The sequence below is a fragment of the Bubalus kerabau genome, chromosome X (assembly GCF_029407905.1).
Source record: "Bubalus kerabau isolate K-KA32 ecotype Philippines breed swamp buffalo chromosome X, PCC_UOA_SB_1v2, whole genome shotgun sequence".
In the NCBI taxonomy this organism is placed as follows: domain Eukaryota; kingdom Metazoa; phylum Chordata; class Mammalia; order Artiodactyla; family Bovidae; genus Bubalus; species Bubalus kerabau.
In genome coordinates this window covers 156560785-156568633 of record NC_073647.1, presented here as the reverse complement: position 1 = coordinate 156568633, position 7849 = coordinate 156560785, and the positions used below count along the sequence as shown (strand labels likewise).

Genomic DNA, 7849 nt, shown 5'->3' with positions numbered 1-7849 from the left:
TTTAATTTTCAAATACATGGGATTTTATTTAAAGTATCTTTAATATTAATTTCTCATTTTGATACTTATTTCTCATTTAAATGCTTTCTTCTCTGCAATCACCCTCTGTTTTTTTCAGTTTAATTTTATTGAGGCTTTTGATGGCTAAGTTGAAGATCACTCTTGGTAAATATAACATTGCACTTGAAAATATGTGGGTTATTTTAAAAATCTTTTGATATTGATTTCTAACAGAATCACACAGTGATAAGAGAACAGACTCTGTAAGATTTCAATACCTGTACACCATGAAATTTTTGCACTTTATGTCCCTAGATATGTTTCATTGTCTTTTACTTTATAGTCTATGGGAACTTGAATAGAATTTGAATCCTACAAAATAAATAAATAAATGCTTTCTTCTCTGCAATCATCCTCTGTGGTTTTTTTTCAGTCTTTCAACTTTACCAAGGTTTTCAATGGCTAAGTCAAAGATTTCTCTTAGTAAATGTCACATAGCACTTGAAAATAAGTGGGATATATTCAAGTATCTTTTGATATTGATTTCTAACATAATTTCACAGTGATTAAGAGAACAGACTCTGTATGATTTCAGTATCTTTAGATAATGAAATTTTTGCACCTTGTTTTATGTCCCTGGATGTTTCAGTTTCTCCTGGTTTACAGTATATGGGAACTTGAACAGAATTTGTACCCTGCTGTTGTGTGAAAACTGTATAAATCTTATTTATGTTGAACAGGTTCACAGTGCTTTTCAGGTCTATTATATCCTTCAACTTTTCTGTCTATTCTATTAATTTTTGAGAGTTTGATATTGAAACTCCAACTAAAAATCTTAATTTATCTACTTAAAAATAATTGCAATATATAGTGGAACTATATGTAACTCTGTTCTGTTTTCCAAGTCTCCTGTAAATGTGTTATCGTACTTTCATAATTTAAAGTATAAAGAAATAAAAAACTTTTTTTAAAGATAAGGTTTACCAATTCATTTTACAAAGCCAGCATACCTTAAATACCAAAACCAAACAAAGCTAATTTCAAGAAAAACAAATTCTCAACCTCAAATTCATTTATAAATATAGATACAAATTCTAAAAACAGATTAGCAAATAGACTTAGATATGAAATTTTAAAAATCAAAGTGTTTCGGTATGAAGAAACCTATCAATACGAGTCTTTGTTTTGATAAACTGAGAAAGAAAATATAAGCATATTGATAGATGCTAAAAGCAGCCATATCCCGGGGACTTCCCTGGTGGTCCAGAGCTTAGGAATCTACCTGCCAATGCAGAGGACATGGGCTCGATCTCCGGTTCAGGAAGATCCCATATGCCATAATGCAACTAGGCCCGTGTGCCACTACTAAAGAGTCTGTGCATTGCAATGAAAAGATCCTGCATGATGCAACAAAGATCCTGCGTGCTGCAACTAAGACCCACTGCAGCCAAATAAATAAAATACAATAAAGATAAAAGCAGCCATTCCTAATAAAAACTTGAAGGAAAATAGGAATACATGAAAACTAAGGATATTTATTTAAAAACCAACAACAAAGATTATCTCACATGTCAAAACCCTGAAAATATTTCATTAAAATCGAGGAGGAGACAAGGGTGCACACTAATACCATTATTATTTAACACTGTTTTAGGGCTTTAGTGGTTCTCAACCCTGGATGCTCATAAAGAATCATCTGGAAAGCTTTCCTGAAATATATACCAATTTAATCTCTGACCATAGAAGTCTGGCACTAGAACTTTTTAAAAGGCTTCCTGGTTGATGTTAATGCAACCTGGGATTGGAATCACTGTCTTAGAAGCATCATCAAATGCAGTATGTAAAGAAAATAAAACAGGTATAATCTTTGGGGAAAAAGTAGGCTTGCCAGAAAAATACTGAACATCCAGTTAAATTTGAATTTCTAATGAACAATGAATACACTTTTAGGATAACTATGTCCCATGCAATATATATTTCCAGACATAATTATTCTAAAAAATTACTTATTGTTTATCTGAAATTATATTTAACTTGGCATTCTGTATTTTTGCTTCCTATCTCTGGTAGCCTTGAATGAAAATATATAAATCAGATCTGTTTGTTGATACTGTAACTGTCTACCCCCAAAACCCAAGAGATACTATTAAAAAACTTTTTAAATTAATATTTGGTAAGAAGGTTGGATATCAGATATATTACAGTAATATATTGATGTTTTTTTACTCTAACAATAAGTACCTAGAAATGCAAATGGGATAAGTTTTCATTTATAATACTGGCCAAAAATGATAAAATACTTAGGAATATATTTAAGAATTTGTAACACAAATAACAAAAGTTTAATTTCTATACTATACAAAAATATCTTACAAACTGATAAGAAAAGGATGAAGAGCTCCAAAGAAAAGTAAGCCCCCCAAAACATGAATACACAATTCACAGAAGAGCAAGCCAGAACACATGAAAAGATGCTCAAATTCTTTAGTAGTTGGGGAATATAAATTAAAGTACTTATGTGATGTCATTTTACACTCAGATTCATAAAACATAGAACTGTAACATCTAATGCTAGTAGAGATGAGGAAAAGAGAATTTTCATACACTGCTGAGGGAAATGGCACTGCCAAAGACTTTCTGGAAGCCAATGTTGCAAAAGAGTTGGACACAACTTAGTGACTAGACAACAACAATACAGCAACAGCCTTTAATTTTAATATTAACCAGCAATTTGACTTCTGGCAGTATCCCTTTAGGAGGGCTGGATTAGTACTCCTACATAGGAACATACATTCAATATTTATTGCAGCTTTACCTGAGTGGTCAACAGCTGGAAACAAAGTAAAAAGCACCTATTAAAAAGCAGGATGGCTAAATAAAGGGTGATCCTTCATAGTGTGCACGTGTGCTAAGTCGCTTCAGTCATGTCTGACTCTTTGTGACACTATGAACTATAGCCTACCAGGCTCCTCTGTCCATAAGGATTCTCTAGGCAAGAATACTAGAGTGGGTTGCCATGCCCTTCCCCAGGGTATCTTCCAAACACAGGGATTGAACCCATATCTCTTACATCTCCTGCATTGGCAGACAGGTTCTTTACCATTAGTGCCACCTGGGAAGCCACTTTCATAGCACTGAAGTATAATAAATTAGTAAGAATAATAAGAAAAATAAATTAATGATAAAAAACATTCATGGCAGCACTGTCCATAATAACCATAAAGCCTATCAGTAGTACAATGGATAAATTCCAATATATTCAGTTCAGTTCGGTTCAGTCGCTCAGTCGTGTCCGTCTCTTTGCGACCCCATGAATCGCAGCATGCGAGGCCTCCCTGTCCATCACCAACTCCCGGAGTTCTCTCAAACTCATGTCCATCAAGTCGGTGATGCCATCCAGCCATCTCATCCTCTATTGTCCCCTTCTCCTCCTGCCCCCAATCCCTTCCAGCATCAGGGTCTTTTCCAATGAGTCAATTCTTCGCATGAGGTGGCCAAAGTACTGGAGTTTCAGCTTCAGTATAAGTCCTTCCAATGAACACCCAAGACTGATCTCCTTTAGGATGGACTGGTTGGATCTCCTTGCAGTCCAAGGGACTCTCAAGAGTCTTCTCCAACACCACAGTTCAAAAGCATCAATTCTTCAGCACTCAGCTTTCTTCACAGTCCAACTCTCACATCCATACATGACCACTGGAAAAACCATAGCCTTGACTAGATGGACCTTTGTTGGCAAAGTAATATCTCTGCTTTTAAATATGCTATCTAGGCATAACTTTCCATCCAAGGAGTAAGTGTCTTTTAATTTCATGGCTGCAATCACCATCTGCAGTGATTTTGGAGCCCCCCAAAATAAAGTCTGACACTGTTTCCACTGTTTCCCCATCTATTTGCCACGAAGTGATGGGACCAGATGCCATGATCTGAGTTTTCTGAATGTTGAGCTTTAAGCCAACTTTTTCACTCTCCACTTTCACTTTCATCAAGAGGCTTTTTAGTTCCTCTTCACTTTCTGCCACAAGGGTGGTGTCATCTGCATATCTGAGGTTATTGATATTTCTCCCAGCAATCTTGATTCCAGCTTGTGCTTCATCCAGCCCAGCGTTTCTCATGATGTACTCTGCATATAAGTTAAATAAGCAGGGTGCCGATATACAGCCTTGACGTATTCCTTTTCCTATTTGGAACCAGTCTGTTGTTCCATGTCCAGTTCTAACTGTTGCTTCCTGACCTGCATATAGGTTTCTCAAGAGGCAGGTTAGGTGGTCTGGTATTCCCATCTCTTTCAGAATTTTCCAGTTTATTGCAACCCACACAGTCAAAGGCTTTGGCATAGTATATTCCCACAATAGGAAATCATACAGTAATCAGCAAGAACAAACTGTCACTCCATATATTCCGAATGTCATAAATATGTCATTAAAAAGGAGAATGTACTGAAAGGTTCCATTTATATAAAGCATAAAACAGTCTTAAAAGAAAATCTGTGCTGTTACAAGTCAGGATAATGGTTAGTGTCAGGTGGGGGTAGAGTCGGGTATGTGGAAGGAGGTGTGAGGGGGATTCTGGGACACTGGTAGTGTTCTGTTTCTTGATTTGGGTGCTGGTTACATGGGTGTATTCACTATGGAAATTCACCAAGCAGTACACTCATGATTTGTACATTCAAAAAGAAAAGAATTAGAGCCATTACAGTTTACAGGGGTCTCAACTAGATGTTATTGGTTGAGAAATGCAGAATGCAAAAAATAATGAATACTAAAATACCATTTTTATACACCATATAATAAACTACCTTGATTATATATTACTGTATACATAAATATATGTATATCTGATGACATATATAGCTCTATATAGGTCTGTGTGTGTGTATTCCCAGTCATATCCAACTCTTTGAGACCCCATGGACTGTAGCCTGCCAGGCTTCTCTGTGCATGGGATTTCCCAGCAAGAATACTAGATTAGGTTTCTATTTTCTTCTCCAGAGGATCTTCCTGACCCAGGGATCGAACCCATGTCTCCTGCATCAGCAGGAAGATTCTTCACCACCATCACCTGGCAAGCCCTCTATATAGGTCTACATGGGATAAATAAAAATATGGAAGACCATACAGTAGGTTAACATGGCTTCCCTGAGTGACAGAGAAGGGAGGTTAGGCCCTTGCTTACGTTAGAGAAAGAAAGGTGGAAGGACAAAAAAAATGTGCTCCTGTTTTTAAAAAAGTGTATAATATGATCCCATTTATGTTTTAAAAAAAACAGTAAAGAATAAAATTATTTATTTAGAAATAGTTCTGCTGCTGCTGCTAAGTCGCTTCAGTCGTGTCTGACTCTGTGCGACCCCATAGACAGCAGCCCACCAGGCTCCCCTGTCCCTGGGATTCTCCAGGCAAGAACACTGGAGTGGGTTGCCATTTCCTTCTCCAATGCATGTAAGGGAAAAGGAAAAGTGAAGTCGCTCAGTCGTGTCCAACTCTTCGCAACCCCATGGACTGCAGCCCACCAGGCTCCTCTGTCCATGGGATTTTCCAGGCAAGAGTACTGGAGTGGGGTGCCATTGCCTTCTACCAGAGTTTAAAAACTGAGACCCAGTAAATGACACATATTGCATAATTCAAGCACCATGGCTTATTATGAACACTGTTCAGGTAAAAATATGAAGTCTCAAGATTATTAACAAATAGCAGTGGATACAAAATGTCTAATTACTACCTTCCAGCATTATGGTGGACAATCTTAAGATTCTTTTATTATATTTACCTAGAAGTACTGAGTAAAATGTAACAATTACATTTAAATGTACAGCTAAGCTCACAAAAAAATAAAAGCAAATCCCCAGGTGCCAAAAACAAAGATGGAAGTGAAAAAGCACAGGGGTGAGTGCTTAAATAGTGGGTATTTGTCTCTAGCATCCAGGATTTTGGTGTTAATTCCCACAGAGGGGTAGCAAATGAAGTTTTGGGAGGTTAGAATTGGAAATGAGAACTTTCTATAAAGCCAAGACCCTCAAAAGACTATTCTATTTATGTAAGGATTTAAAAACAAGAGAGACCACAGGACACAGGGCTTTGGGGGGGAGGGGGCGGGGAGAAAAGCTCTCCAAGAATTCAAAACCACAGGACTACAATTCACGCTGCTTTTACTCTACCCACATAGTTCAGAAACTCCAGACGAAAAAGCCATGGTAGAATTATTCCTCAAGCAGTGATACTCCTGGGACACAAAGCAGAAGTAAAAAAAACACTCTGAAGAGATACTTCTACATCCCAAATACCATGAGATTTTCCCAGTGGGGGGTGGGGGTGGGAAATATATATATATGTGTGTGTGTATATATAAGCCCTGCTAATATTGAGTTCACAATAAAAAAATGCCAAAGCCCCTGAGTGAACAATCCAACCTGGCCTAGTCTACACGTACAAGAAACAAACAATTCTACCCCACTAACTGCAAATACAGCAGGAGAGAAACAGAAAGTGCTTATAAAGGAAATACACATAAAATGACTGAAAACCAAAAAGGAAGCAATCAAATCCTAAGAATAGAACTAAACTCTATGAAATTAGGAACTTTTTGAGAATATAAGGAACTTCTAGAGAATACAGTTGATCTTATTTGCCTAGTTACATAATCGCTATATAATGAATTAGTGAATACTTAAGTTTACTCCTCCAGGAAATACAAAGTTTGGTCCTTGTGAGCCTATGGTCACACATTTCTGTCAATCAATAATGTCACCTTGTTTTGAGTGTGCTTCTGTTTAAGGACACCTCATGTAATATATTTAGTTGATTCCTTAACACTGAACTCACGGCAGCAATGTAACTCAGGCCTGAGCAAACCTTATCTAATACATGTATTTTCTTCTTAAGGTACCTCACAACCTTCCTGCACTCAGGAAAACTTTAGATAGCACTTCAGCACTATATTTGGGGCTATTTTAAATAGCAAGATAACCAACAAAAAAAAAGCACACAAATTTATAAAAAGCCAGCACTAAATACACCTCAGAGAGGTGACTTGTTTATAGTATGAGAGAGATGCAAGAAGGCAGACCATCACCTTGTCCCACCACAGCTGGGAACACGTACAACCCCGAATAATTGCTCCTTTGCATATGACCACCATAAACATTACTTTTGGGTTACACACAGATTTTTAGAGACTAGGTAAATTCGCAAATACAGAATCTGCAAATAATGAGGATCCATTGTGGATCTGCTGTATCTTTATATTTCCAGAGTTGGAAAGGATATTTTTGTTTTTTGACAAGATGCAAAAAGCACAAATTATAAAGGAAAAGACCGACAAACTGGATAAATTAAAATAAAATAAATTGAAATTTAAAACTTCTGCTTCAAGACCAGAGGCCGAACTTGGGATCTGACAAGATGGCTAGGCTGCCCCACAGGGTTATCAAGGAAACCTAGAGTCTGCTGGCAGAACCAGTTTCCGGCATTAAAGCAGAACTAGATGAGAGTAACGCCCATTATTTTCACGTGCTTGTTGCTGGTACTCAGGATTCCGCTTTTGAGGGAGGGAGTTTTCAACTTGAACTATTCCTTCCAGAAGACTACCCAATGGTAGCTCCTAAAGTACGTTTCACGACCAAAATTTATCATCCTAATGTAGACAAGTTGGGAAGAGTAAGTTTAGATATTTTGAATAAGTGGTCCCTAGTACTGAAGATCTGAACAGTTCTGCCATCTATCCAGGCTTTGTTAAATGCTCCCAATCCAGATGATTCATTAGCAAATGATGCAGTAGAGCAGTGGAAGACCAATGAAGCCCAAGCCACAGATACAGCTAGAGAGCATGGCCTATATATGCCATGAATATGGCATGA

At 37.3% G+C, this 7849-nt stretch overlaps 1 pseudogene; it reads left to right on the top strand.

Annotated features, from left to right (window-relative positions):
• The first annotated feature begins 7394 nt into the window (after positions 1–7394).
• LOC129640240 (ubiquitin-conjugating enzyme E2 N-like) lies at positions 7395–7849 on the top strand (annotated as a pseudogene).